General features: G+C 35.3%; 1 protein-coding gene across 12 annotated transcripts in view; it reads left to right on the top strand.

The window, feature by feature from the left end:
- The window catches only part of nAChRalpha4 (nicotinic acetylcholine receptor alpha4), a 946,244-nt gene that overhangs the window by 520,720 nt on the left and 410,969 nt on the right, over positions 1 to 14,555 (top strand). The window lies entirely within an intron of this gene.

Below are 14,555 nucleotides of genomic sequence, written 5' to 3'. Positions count from 1 at the left end.
TGGAAGTATTGGGATCGCTACCTCATCTCTCCCTATGAAATTGGTTTCAAATTATTGTTATCATTGTGGAGCATGAAAATATGTCTTTCGCGAAATTTTAAATTCAAACGCGTAACAAACAATCCCCGATTCAACAGTAACGTACCTTCACATAACCTCGACTCCACTGCGCCCCCTGTAGCTTCCTTTTCACTCATTTTAATTATATTTAACGACGACAAGCGACAAGCAGCATCTTTCAAATATTAACATACAAGTTTTTACGGGCACAGTTATTTAGACAGCACACAAAGACGACGGCCCGATACCACAGCGATATTTTCTTGGTCGGCAAATGTCGTCTTGAAGCCAGCTTCTTGAACATCTTGAAGACGGTTGCGACATAACAAACCGCTGATGTACACAATTTCGTTGTTGCCGTATTAAAACCTTTCACGTCAATGAAAAAGTAGTTAAATGGTGATAAATCACAACTTCTTGGAGGCCATTCAACGTCGCACTTTCTTGAAATTATCGATTCTCCAAACTTTTCTCGCAATAATTTCGTTGTTGCACGTGCTGTGTGGCACGTGGTCCCGTCTTATAGGAACAAAATGTTGTCAAGATCAACTTCTACCAACAGCGACCTTAAAAAGTTGGTTATCATCGATCTATCATTCTTCATTGACAGTAAGGATATAACCAGCTTCATTTCGAAAAAAGTACGGACCTATGATTCCACCAAACCAAAAACCACACCAAACTGTTAATTTAGGTCAATGTAATGGTTGTTCATGTATAATTTGTGGATTTGATTCAACTCATTTTTGACACAAGGATATATTGTTATCAAAAATACATTTTCCCTGAATTCAAATTATATATCTCACAGATTGACCAATATTTTCGGCAAAAAGTCAGCCATAGCCTCTGGGGTCTACATTTCCAGTCTCTGGGGGCTTGAATAGCATGCCTTAAAGGAAATGGTCGAGCAAATTTTTATCTTGATATATTATTTAGTGCTTGATCTGTATGCTGGAAAGTGAAAAAATCAGATGGAATTTCTGGTTGTGTTATATGGCAAGTAAACGTGGTCACTTTGAAATTTCCGATTTCGCCGATTTTCGCACCATTACATGGGCATGCCAAATTAATCGTGAAAACATAATTTGGTTGAAATTGGTGTAGTAGGTTCGGAGATATGCGATTTCCCCTGAATATGTTCGGTGCCACGCCGATTTCCAATTTTGACACCTCCTTTCTTGTGTCACCTCGAAAGTCTCTAGCGCGTTTCGTTAATGATTTATCGTAGTTTTAGTAGACTTTAACAAACCCATTGTATGGAGAGTGGGCGTGGTTATCATCCGATTTCACTTATTTTCATGCGGTTGTCCTGTTCAAATTTGGGTAATATAGCTTGAACAGATTGGGAGCTATATACAATAAACCTATTAAGGTGAAAGGCCACGCCTACTTTTTAAAAATCTTCAAACCACAAGTGCTTCTCATTTTGCGATTTATTGTACCAAATGACGATTTTGTAGCTTAGTTATGGCAATTTATAGGTTTTTGATTATTGGCGTTTGTTGGCGTGGCAGTGGTCCGATTACGCCCATCTACTCTTTTTAGCCAAGGAACACATGATTTAATTTTCATTAAGATATCTAATTTTTTATATAGAATTTAAAATTACGTTTAATTGTCGTTTTGAGTTATAAAATTCAAAAGAAAAACAAATTTGCCTTAAAAAAATCAAACTTCAATCCCTAATATCTTTGCAACTGTTATTTTTACGAGAAATTTTGTAGAGCATTCAATTTTCTACAAAATGTATGAAACCGGATATTTTTTCAAGAAGGTGGAAGAGAGATGTGAAATTTTCTATCTGATAATAAAAAAATAATAGAAAACCGTTAAGCGGAGAAATCGTATGATAACCACGCTCATTCCCAGTGTGTCGGATATGTTTAGAACTAATAAATTTAATTATTTAAAGATTAGAAGGCACGAATACGAAAGAAATGACCACGGTCTAAGCTTGATCCTTATCTTAAATATCCGCCTGTGCAGGCGATAATTTGAGATATCTTTATAAAACTTGGTACACGTGTTCTTTGTCAAAAAAGCGAGAAGGAGTTCGTAGATGGGCGTAATCGGACGTATGCCACGTACACAAAACCACATTAATCGAAAACTTATAAAATGCCATAATTAAGCACTTCATTAAGATGTAAACCTGTAATTTGATACAGGAGATTGCAGGAGCAAGGGGTACCTGTGGTATAAAAATTAAATAAGAATGGGCGTGGCCGCGCCCTCTAATACGTTTAACTTCTCCTAAACCACATAAGTTACAATAACCAAATTCGCTAAGGAAAAATCCTATAAGAACCCCTACCGATAGTGTGAAAATGAATGAAATCGGATTATAACCCCGTCTTCTCCCCATATAATGACTTTGTTAGAAACTACTAACACGCAATAAATCAGTAACTCAATGCGCCAGAGACATTAAATTTTACAAACGAGATGGTACGAAAGTACTTTATAGGAGCGGCTGTTAAATTTGGATGATGGACGTGGCGCCCATATTCAGGTGAAAACCCATATCTCTGGACCTACTCGACCGATTTCAGGAAATTCAATAAGTAATATTATCGTGCCATTCTTACATCAGTGCGAAAATGGGCGAAATCAAACAAAAACCACGCCGAAACAATTTTAAATTCTATCTATTTCTTTCACGTTCCAGTATACAAATCAAGAACCAATCATTGTAGATTATGTGAGTTATCTTAATAAAATTGAAAGAACGTATTTTTCTCATAACGGTGCATCTTTGTGCCTAAAATGGATAAAACTCCATAAACATAAGTGATATCAGAATTTTCAAATATCTAGAGTTTTTACTCCTTACATACATCTGAAGGCATTTCCCCGGCTTTAATCCTGGCAAGTTACAAGAGTATGAAATGATCGGTTACACCCGAACTTAAAGTTTTGAACCTGAAGGTATTTAGCCGGCTTTGATCGTTCCATGTTGCAAGAGTATAAAATGTTCAGTTACACCCGAACTTAGCCCTTCCTGACTTGCTGATTAAAATTTTTTTTTCTTACAAACCGGTAAGGCTCGAAGGGCCATGAAAAATTTGAAACTAAAGTAATTTATATGGGTTCGCTCACCATATTATTTGAACTATAATATGTACCTAGGTACTACTGTACTTATATTTCAGTATACTACATACTCAAACCCGCACAAGTGTATGTGTACTTAAGTGTATACAATTTATTTGATATGAAATTATTATTATGATGAATCGTTCGAATGAAGAAATATGTGTTGTCGACCACTGTTTGATTGGCCTTGAACTGGTGATCGGTGACCCAATCCCTCTTAATGGTTGTCAATGTGGAGTGTGTCGTGTTATCTTGTGTGGTATATTTTACTAGAATGTGCAAGTGCTGTACGGACTGAGTGGGGTGTTGATGTGGTGCTTAGCATTAAGAGGGGATGCTTAGGCTCATTTAGCCAGAATGTTTTACGAGAAAGAACTATTATTAGCTAAATGTATTCTTATTTATTTAATTTGGGATTATCCAATCCTATCGTTTTTCAATTTAAGCCGAAAAACAAAAATATTTTTATTTTTTAGTCCCAAAAAAAGTTGCTCAGAGGTCAGCTCAATTGACGGTTGTTCGTAAAACTAATCAAGACATATACTCACATAATGAGTAATTTATTTTCAGATGTATGTCTGTCCATCCGGCCATATCTATCTGTTTAGAATGTATATATCATAAGCGGCCTAATAATTGGACAATGGACACGACCCACTTTTAGGTCAAATATTGTATCATATTTCATCAGATACCAGACAAACTTTTCCCTATATATTTCGATCATTAAGTTACTCTTGTTAACAATATTAAGTGAACATATTATAATGGATATACTGTTTATCGATCGTTTACTGCTGAAAGTGAGAGAGACGTTTTCTTGACCACAATGTGGCTTTGCATAAAAAATAATGAAATCGGTATACACCTTGGTTAGTCCCATATACCTAATATAATACCATGGGGATATAGGTAGGTGGGTAGGTAGAGTGGCTGTATTACGACACACTTAGGCCTTTAGGAGGCCCATTGTGATACCACCGGGACCAAAGTCCCCTCACTCTATTGGCTCTTCTCTGACCTTCCCTGTACTTTTGATGAACTTCATCAGTAGGACATGCTTTATATGTGCCTCCAAGACAACGTCAAGAAACCTTCGACACAATTGCATAGAAGATATTTAATAGTCCTCCTCTTCTATCTCATGACAGCAATAGTCGTTATATGGCGTTCCAAGTATACTGACATATGTTTGAATATGTTTGTCGATCAAATATCTAGAATTAGCCAGAGGCATTATATACCCTCTTCTCCGAATTTTTTTACTAATTTTTAATTTGTTAGGGGAAAAACGGGAGCTTCCTAAGTAGTCTAGTAACACCAAATGTGAAGTCTAATTTTGGGTTAATAGTAGCACTTTAATCATTTTTTTATTCTTGGCTTGGTTGCGCCCATATGGTTTCTAGTTTTTGAAGTTGTATACAAGTTATTAAATTGAACTTTTTTTTTTCATTTTAACTAGCTGTTAGGGGAGTTAGTAGATGGTATGTTACGGAAATATTTACAATAAGGTAATTTCTAATATTTAGATATGGCGGCTGCACATAGCACCACTTATTCATACAGAATCAGAATTTTTGACTCAATTTATTCTCAATATCTATTGGAGTTCAAAAATCGGTGGTTAAGGGAAAAAACGGGAACTTCCTTCCGTTTATGTGGTTTTTACCTTACAGTAGCTTGCTCCTTATGTGTATTTCTTCTAGCCTCTCCAACGTTTTAAACTAATTGGTCTGAAATCCTTTGGATTAGAGTGTGAGCTTCTGCCCGCCTTTGGTACCTTGACTTTCCTCCATAACGACGGAATATAGTTTAATTGCAGTGCTGCTTTAAGCATGGTTATTAACCAGTATTATGTAGCACTGGGGCTGCTGTAACTCAATTTATAGGGTTTGAAGCTGCCTATCGCCCAATAAACATTACTATCTGACCCTATGTCTACAGGAGGGGGCTTTGCTATCAGTTTACTGCCCATTATATGCCCCATTATGTGGTTCTCGGAACTGTCTGTGAAGTGAGTATCCATTGGGAAGCCTGGAGACTCTTTAATGGATACCTTCCAGCTGTTGTATGACTCCTGAATGTATCCGATGTTATGTACCACTTGTGCCATTATTTTTCTAGGTCGAGACGCTTCTGCCGTATTGGCGATATCATTACAAAAAGATTTCCACGAATTTATTTTTGCTTTTCTTACTTCTTTTTTTTATGATCTTAAGAAGTTATAATGTTATGCCACTCCTCTTCTCCTTGGAATAGTTTGTCTTTTGCCTCCAGCAATCTTTCTAAGAGTTTAAGTACGGAAGACCACTAGGGGGGCCTAATTCTTTCCCTACTACATGTTATTGGACAATCTATCTCTAGTGCTTGTCGACAGGAGCCTGTGGACTAATTAACAAGGATGTCTAAGACCTCTTTGTTTCTTAATTTAAATGGCGAAATCATAAGAATACGCTTTTTTAGCTCCTGCAGTTGCAGCTGCCAGTTCGTTTTCCTATGATTTCTGAAATATTCTACCCTGTCTACATTCTATTCAATTATGCACTCAAATGTGGCGGAGATTTGAAAATAAGGATTCCTCAAGAACTCTTCAATGAGTCATTTTATCTATCAGTTCTTCCGACAAGAGTGTTATCTCTTATTAGTTCCAAGTAAAAAATTAAAGAGCAACTCACCCCTTTCATGGATATATAAGATATAATATTATTAAGTGAACGTGATTTTTATCGACAAAATATGATTTTGAAGTAAACCCCGAAGCAATTAGTCCATACGATACTTTAACTCACTTACTTATAACCAGTAAAATGCCTATTCTTCTGGACTGTATTAGTGATTTGGCAATAAAAGTTAGTCATATCTCTATATACCTCCTAATATTATATTATATCTCGGACATTAAAGGCACAAGTATATAATATAAATTAAAAATTAATGTAATCCATTCACAGTTTCGTCGAATAATGAACAATTTTGCGTCATCTTGTACACAGCATAATGGTATGTTGTATGTATAGTCTGAAAATAATCGAAATCGGACTGCAATCATGCACACCTACAACATCTAATATATATACAAAATTCTCTTGCCACGGTGTTTGTTGCCAAACTCCTCTGAAACGGCTGAACCGATTTTGATGAAATTTGGTGTGATATCGGGTAACCCTAAATGTTTATGGTGATCCACCACATACATATATTATTATTTTTTAATTTTTTGTCCACAGTTTTGTTTTTATTAATACAATTCTAAATTCTCACCCTTATACAATCAACCCCAGAAGGGTCCACAGGTCCACAAGTTGGCAATCGATTATAATAATTTTGGTGTACTATAATTTTACTGTATAGTTCTATCAATCAATCAGTTATCCCCGCCAGGTGTCTCCCGTTGTCAGTTTTAAACCAGCAGTGATTACAAAGTAGAGATGAAAACGAAGCCTACTTCCTGTTTCTCACTCTCTATTCAGTTTCGGCTCTTTTGTTTTTTGGTCTTATTTGTGTCTCGATCGTAGCAGTGGCTGTTATACTTATCATTTTAATTTTTCAGTGCAACCCTCAAGTTTTTTTAGTCTCATAGTGAATTAAACATTATTTCTTAGTGCTAAAAATATCGATATTGCAGACAATCGCCGGGAGGTACCATATTCACCTCTGCTGAGTTCTTATTATATTTATAGAATTTAGAATATTATATTTAAAGAAAATAGAAAATATATAACATATAATAATATTTATTATTCTATAATACTTTTTTACTTAGTTACAATAATGGCATCCATGACTTACACTTTATATTATAATACAAACATATTTTTAATAATATTGAATCTAACATATATATATGTAATATATCTATTTTCTAAAGCTTAAAAATATTCCGTCATGATCACTATATGGTGTTTCATATGTGATGCATGAGGTCCATGCAGGATCCATGTTTGTCCATACCCAATCTATTGCTGTTGCCTGTTTTGTTGTGGTGACGTTAGCCAATGAAGATTGAAATCTTAACTGTTGTAATCGAGCCTCCAAATCTTCAGTTGCTGTTAGTCGACATATGTTAATGTCACCAACTACCACTGACAGTCCACTTGGTTTCTAAATTCCGGAAGTCTATAGCGGGGGTTGCTGTACACAAGTGATATGGAAACTGTTGAATTGTTTACGCCTAACTGTTGGTAACTGTTTGTTGAACCGGTGTCGTTCCTTGAAAATGATCCTTATGATAGACCTGGGCACTTGTTTTGCTTGTAGTATATTATAAGGCCGTTGGCAGGGCGTCGTCGGGATGACCTTGTTGCTTTATCAGTGCGTGCAATAAAATTGTAGCCTTCTATTGGAAATCCTTCTTGAGGTAAGGCCCAGGTCTCGGCAAAGCACAGAATATCAGCAGAACAAATCAGCTTGTCTGATCTGATATCTTCAATATGCTTGTTAGGCTTCTTACATTTTGATAATAAATTTCCAGACGTTGTTCCGATTTTTAAGCTAAAAATCTGTAGCATGTCGTCAAATCTGCATTGCGACTGGGAGGATGCTTCCAACTCTTGATTCTGTGAACTTTATCCATAGTCGCATCACTGAACTTTCAGATCTACGTGATTCGGAATCAACCTGTTGACTGTCACCATATATTTAATCGAAGTCTTCAGCTGCAATTCATAAAACATTCCTTGTATTTCCGATTACTTAAAATACTTCACAGCTTTCAAAATGCTGCTGCGTTCTGTTAGGGAGCTTGAATTACTTGTATCCTTCGCAGTCGAAATGAACTCCTCGGTTATCGTGTTCGCCAGTTTAGTTACATTGAAATCATTTGCTCCAGCATTTGAATAAAATAGATGGATGGCTTCATTTGGTATCTCATTAGAGGTCTTTTCCCTGCTTTTGATTAATTCCCTCCGATATATTATTTAGCGGTGTTCCTGTAATTGATCATTCTTATTCGGTGCAAATATCCATCGATCTCCTACTGGCGGCAGCAGTTTTAAGTTACCAAACACGATTATTGGTATTCCTCCTGAAAATTTGCTTTAGCCTAGAATCTAAATATGCAAACATCTTTGCTCCAACCATTAAAATTTCGTCAATTATAATTAGCCTGATATCTGTGAGATCGGTATGAATAGGGTTTAATGTGTCACTATTCAGTGGCCGAAGATCGCCGGAAGACTGGTTGACGGGGAGTGAAAACACCGAATGAAGGGTTAGGCCTCCAACTCCAAATGCTGCAAAAATGTATATTCCTATTTTCATTTTTGTGATAACGGGATTTAAGTGAAAAACAAGTAAACATAGGCACCATTACATCTGCGTTAAGCTTTAAAATTAGTTACAAATGTTTTAAAAATTATTAAGAAAAATTAAATTCAATATTTTGTTGGATAGCCGCGTTGTTTTAAAACCTCGCTCAATCGATTTTGCATTGATCTTACCAACTTATCTGTTTCCTCAGCTGTAATCTGGGACCATTCTGCTTTCATAACACTTCGCAAAGCCTCTTTACTTGTAATTGTATGCTATTTTTCCAACAGATCCCATAGATGCTCAATAGGATTGTGGTCAGGTGATTGAAGGGGCGTTTTAAGTTGTCTAGGAGTATTTTACAAGAGCCAAAGTCTAACTATTTCCGCAGTATGCTTCGGGTCATTGTTTTGTTGGAACCAAAACGTCGAAGACAATCCAAGATTCTCTACACTTTGTTTCAAATTGTTTTTAAAAATGTTCAAATAGCCCCATTTATCGATTGTGGATTCAATAAATTCAAGCTGACCCACACCACCAGCCGCCATGGAACCCCACACCATAATTCCGCCACCTCCGTGTTTAACTGTACCAACAAGATTTTGCTTTTCAAGGGCAGTTCCTGACTTGCGCCACACAATTTGTTGACCTTTGATGCCAAAAATGCAAAATTTACTTTCATTCGAAAATATTACTATGAGCAAATTCAATGCGCTTTCTCGCCTGTTTACAAGTGAAATATATGGTTTCTTTCGAACGACTCTACCATGATATTCAGCTTTTCGTAAAATTTTTCTAGCAGTTTCGGCACAAATTGTTATTGTAATGTTTATATTTACGTTTTCAATAATCTTTGTGGGCGTAATTCGAGGTTTAACTTTCCCCATATTTATTATTTTCCGTTCTTCCCGGGCTGATAATATTTTCGGACGGCCAGACCGCGGTTTTGACGTTGAAATTCCGTTTTTTTTTAAATTGTTTACGACACGTGGGACAGAAGAATACGTTCTTCCAATAGTTTGCCCAATTTTTCTGAAACTTTCGCCATCTTTACACAACTTAATGATAATTTTTCTTTCCGACGGACTTATTTCTTTTCCTTTGGTTTCCATTTTTTTAAATATTATTAAAACGCATCTCGAGCTCTTTAAATGACTAATTATATTAAAACACAATAGAATTTACGCAAAAGAACGAACAAATTCATGAGAAGTAACGGTATTTCCAATTCAATCTAACTGAACGCAGACATGGTGCATTTTTGTTTTTGCATTTCGAACTTAAGCATATAAAGAAGAAGTACATGTTTAAAATGTGAACTGAATTACCTATTCACATTGTGTTTTTACTTCACTTAAAAAAATGTGTCGGGTGAACGCAGACTTTATTGGCTATGTGTATATAAATATTATAAGCTGCTTCTTGAGCCGACAATTCCGATCCATTTACAAATTTGTTTCCGATGTGCTGCAGTTTTCTTTTAATGGAGAAATTCCCTGCATTTATTTCCTCCGGTGGTCTCAGTAGTGTTGATATTTCTCTATTGGATTTATTTATATAATCAATGATATAGCTGCAGCTAGCGTATGCGTCCAGAATGAATTGAATATACGTATTTGCTCTATGCAATTTAAGGATATTTTTATTAAAAGCATTTAAAAGTCTGTCTGAAAATTTTCTTTTTAGGAAAATGTGTGGCTTTTTTACAAATAAGCGAAAAGCAAGCTTGTATCCTTCATAATCAGTGTCGATTCGCTCATCCACCAAAAGCAGTTTTAGCAGTTTTTAGCAGTTTAACCGTATTATTTCATCCTCCTAGAGCATTAACAGTTCCTGTATTTTTAGAATTGAACTTTGTATTGCTCAATAGCTTCCTCATTCTCCAAGGGGTAAGGTATTTCTGTCCGTGTTGAATCGGCACACTTGGATTCCATGTAGATTTCTTAGGCAAGCCCGATCATTTCTGTGTTTTTGATACTGAATGATTTCCAGTAAGTCCACATCATCCCCATCGGTTGTGATGTGTCGGTCGATGAATGTTTCAACTTCATTAGTGTTGATGATTCCACAACTTTCCAGTTGTGGTGCGTCACTAAGCCAGTACATACTATGACAATGTGGTGATCCTCTATGTTGGAATTCAATTCTGTAATAGTAATGGACTACCAAATGCTCTCCAAACAGTTCGAAATCGAGTGTGAAATATGGAATATGTAACCGGATCTGTTCTTATCAGCCTCGCCTTTTTAGAGCTTGATAGAGCTGTAGCTTCCCCTTCCGAAATGTGTACTTTATCCACCACTTTCTTCAATATGACTAACAACTCAGGTCATTTTGTTTCTGTAGCAGACATTGGGATAAAAAATGTTGGCAAACCAAACTGGCGGATCATGGCTAAAACTTTCTTCTCTTCAGCCTCCCAATGTGAAGGAGAGGTTGGAAGTCCTTTGAGTACATGATAGCCGCCATCATGCTGGATAAGGTTGCTGACAAAATTTTCATCCCTCTCATTTGCAGCAGTTATATTCATTGATCCAGATTTTTTACGCAGGCAAATTGAAATTGCGCTCTAACTCGTAGAACTTATAAATATACAGTCCACACACACAACGCCGATCATAGCGTCGTATCTTAGAAGCAATTTTATTGTAAATTGTTGTGGATGTCCTCTTCTTTCCACAGTAAATCGTAGGATACGACAACTCCTGAGTATCGTCGTCGGTTGTAACGTCCCTTGGGCATCTACCTTGGCCTTGTGTCATTGCAATACGTTCAATGAATATATTTTCAACGGGTTAATTGTCTATTAAAGTCTCCTGATCACCTTGCCAGCCAAGCAGTTGACATTTGTATATTATGTTTGACGTAGAGCTCTGTACCCCAGATAGTTCAGTGCCTCCAATATTTTTGCTGGTTGCACTGTCTCCGTCATGAAATTTGGGTCATATTCCAATCGACGTTTCAAGTGTTGTCAAATCTTCGGGGCAGATGATGTAGGAAGAAGATGTGCATAAAGGGGATCCTCGGTGATCTCACTCTTTCTTCCAGACACGTTAAGTCCTGAAGGCATTCCGGAATATCAGGAAACTCCAATCTTTCCGAGAGACAGATATTTGCTAGCTTGCCTTTCCAACCCGATAGTATGTGTTACAAAAGTTGTACTTTTGGTTCGAAGACGGAAATTTTGATGACAGGTAAAACACTGTTCTAGCATCTTCTGAGCGCGCAAATTTTGTTGAAAAAATTTATTGAAGTCTGACTGACAACACACGCATATTTCAGTGGGTCCTTTCTTTATAGCCAATGCGTACATATCAAAGATAGATAAAGATCTTCTAGCTGTGCATCAGGAGAAAGCTCACGACGTGTTTTTACTTTCCTTCTGATTTGCCTTTCGCTTTCTAACGATTCGCGTGATCCGATCTATGCAATTGTACTCTTTTCAACGTTGATTCCTGCTCATTTGCAAGTTGCAGCCTGGTTTGCTGGCGGGTTACTCTTCTTTGAAAAGTAAAATTCGTTCATCGTACACAATGTTCCATATTTTCGCACCGGTGTTGCGTTTCTGCTCCGAAATCAAACGTCTGTGGCTGTGAAGTATGTTCTGTCGTCTAGTAGAACGTGCAGAATAGTCACGGTTCTCTCCTCATTGCGGTACTCCAAATTTGAGCTGCGTAATTCTGCAATATAGTCAGCGTTCCTTTGTCGATTTATTTCCAAATTTTGACTGTATTGTCGTCGGCTTCGAGTCATTGCGACGTCTTTGCTCCTGCGATTTCCTAGATATTCTTGGCATTTTTATAAATTAATAAAATATTTATACAAATAAGAAATATACTAAAAATAAACAGTGAAAAAAAAATAATATAATTATAATAATGCTTATTATTTAAAAATAATTATTTTCGTTGTTTGAAAGTTGGTTGCCTTGTTGAAAGTTTAAGCGACTCGCGTAAACTGAAGTGATCTGATTTGTTGCGCACTATTTATTGAATGTTTTAGAGCCCGACTTCACATCTGTAAACTCTTTTGCCCTTTTTTGTATGATTGAGCAATTTTCGAAGGAATATTAAGGCGTTAATTACAAAAGGTGTATTGTAGGGTTTTTTTAACCTAGATTACTTTCTACCTGTTTGAACTATGTTTATTTTCTGCCTACTCTTCTACCTAGGTTTTGTTTTGTACCTACCTAGCAGTTAATTAAGGTTTTAATTATGGATAATTATGTTTACATAGTGGGTTCTCTATTATTCTTAATAAATAAGAATATATCTTGAAAATTAGGGATTTATTTATTTTATGGGTAATTAAATAATTTTTTTTCCATACTCTTATGTATATATTCTTAACATAATTTTCTACTTACCTCCATACAAAAATTGATTTAGATCGGTCAGTTGGTATGGCAAACTATACACTATAGTGTCCGATTTGAACAATTTTTTCGGAAATTGCATTATTACCTTAGACAATAACCCATGCCCATTGTAAACATATCTCGTCAAATGAAAAAATTTTCTACGCAAGCACTTGATTACGTTCGTTCAATTTGTATGGCAGCTATATACTATAGTGTTCCGATCTGAACAATTTCTTCGGATATTGCATTATTACAAACAACTGTTAGTTATTGGCAATAGAAAAAGCTGTGACTATTAATACTGTACTACATATATTCACAATATACCATTATCGACAATATATGGTACAATCATCAACTCGCAAAATACTATTATCGACAATACGAGATGTGTTCAAAGGAAAAAGTGATATATGAAAATTTTTTGAAAAGTTCTTATTTATTCAGCAATATTCATTTTGTCCCCTTCAGAGTAATCCCGCTCGGATATAGTACACTTGTGCCAACGTCGCACCCAAAAAATTAATCCTAAATGGAAATATTTTCGCAACTATACGTTAGTTTAATACGAAAGGAAATGAAATCATTCCAGACATATAGTGTATTCTAACATGCTCACGTGTGGCCCTTTTGGCAATTTCAGTTTTTACAGTTTATGTTTATAATAAATGTAATGTAAAAAAACGAAAACACATGCTTCTAAAGCCCTTCAAACTGAAAAATAATTTTTAATGTAAGTTGACTGTAATATTGACCAAAAAATACTTTTATTATTGTCAGAAAAGTGTGATATGGTCGATATACGAAAAATATGGCACAAAGCATCCGACGCTTTTCTCACAATAATACAAGAATTTTCGATCAATAGTCAGTTTAGTTTTTAAAATAAATTTTTTTTCACTTTTTAGTTTAATATGCTTTAAAATCATATTTTCGAGTTTTTAAACCATATATATTATTTAGCCACCCATGGTGTTTTCACTTTTTTTGAAGACAAGTTTGAGTATATTTGTTGTTCAAATAACAGTATGAATAGTTAATAGATTTATTTTAAAAATTATAAAGATTTAATTTAAAAAGTATAAAATAAAGAATGAGACTTCTTACAACATATATCTAGTGTCTAATCAGGCCTGTTTTGATCGTCAATATAGAAAAATCAAGATGGTAATTGCAATGATAGTGTCTTAAATTAATATAACGGTCCAAACAAAGTTTTCTTTCTAGTTTTACATAATTTGAGATGTTATCGTTATGTGGAAACAACAACAATGCTTTTCATCGCATTCTATGAAGCAACGGAACTGTTATAGGTCTTTCAAACATTTCTTATTCAATGTTTAAGAATTTTTTCCAATAAAGTAAGAAGCCCCCATCAGAAATCTTTAATCAAAAATCGCTAAATCCGTTTTCGAGCATTGCAAATTATTTTACAATCCTTATATCTTAAGTAGTTTTGTAATAGTTTGAAATGAGATAATTAATATTTTGTATGATAAATTTTTAAACGAAATTGATTATCTGAAAATAACGAGGCTGAAATTCTGTTGAATGCCAAGGTTTATAGACTACAGGTTACGAAAACTGTCACGTCATAGAATCAAGATCGTCATACTTACAGTGGGGCGAATTTGAGAGAAGAAAAAAATGCATTAGCTGATGTGTACCGTTTTTCTATTTGCGTTTTTTATTCAATTCATTATGTATTTTATCTGTTTAGATGATTAAATTTGAAACTACAAGAATACAAGAATATAAAAACAATGTCGAATTCGTATTATTATAGTTT

Source organism: Bactrocera oleae, chromosome 2 (assembly GCF_042242935.1).
Source record: "Bactrocera oleae isolate idBacOlea1 chromosome 2, idBacOlea1, whole genome shotgun sequence".
NCBI lineage: Eukaryota > Metazoa > Arthropoda > Insecta > Diptera > Tephritidae > Bactrocera > Bactrocera oleae.
This window is presented reverse-complemented; position numbering and strand designations above follow the sequence as displayed.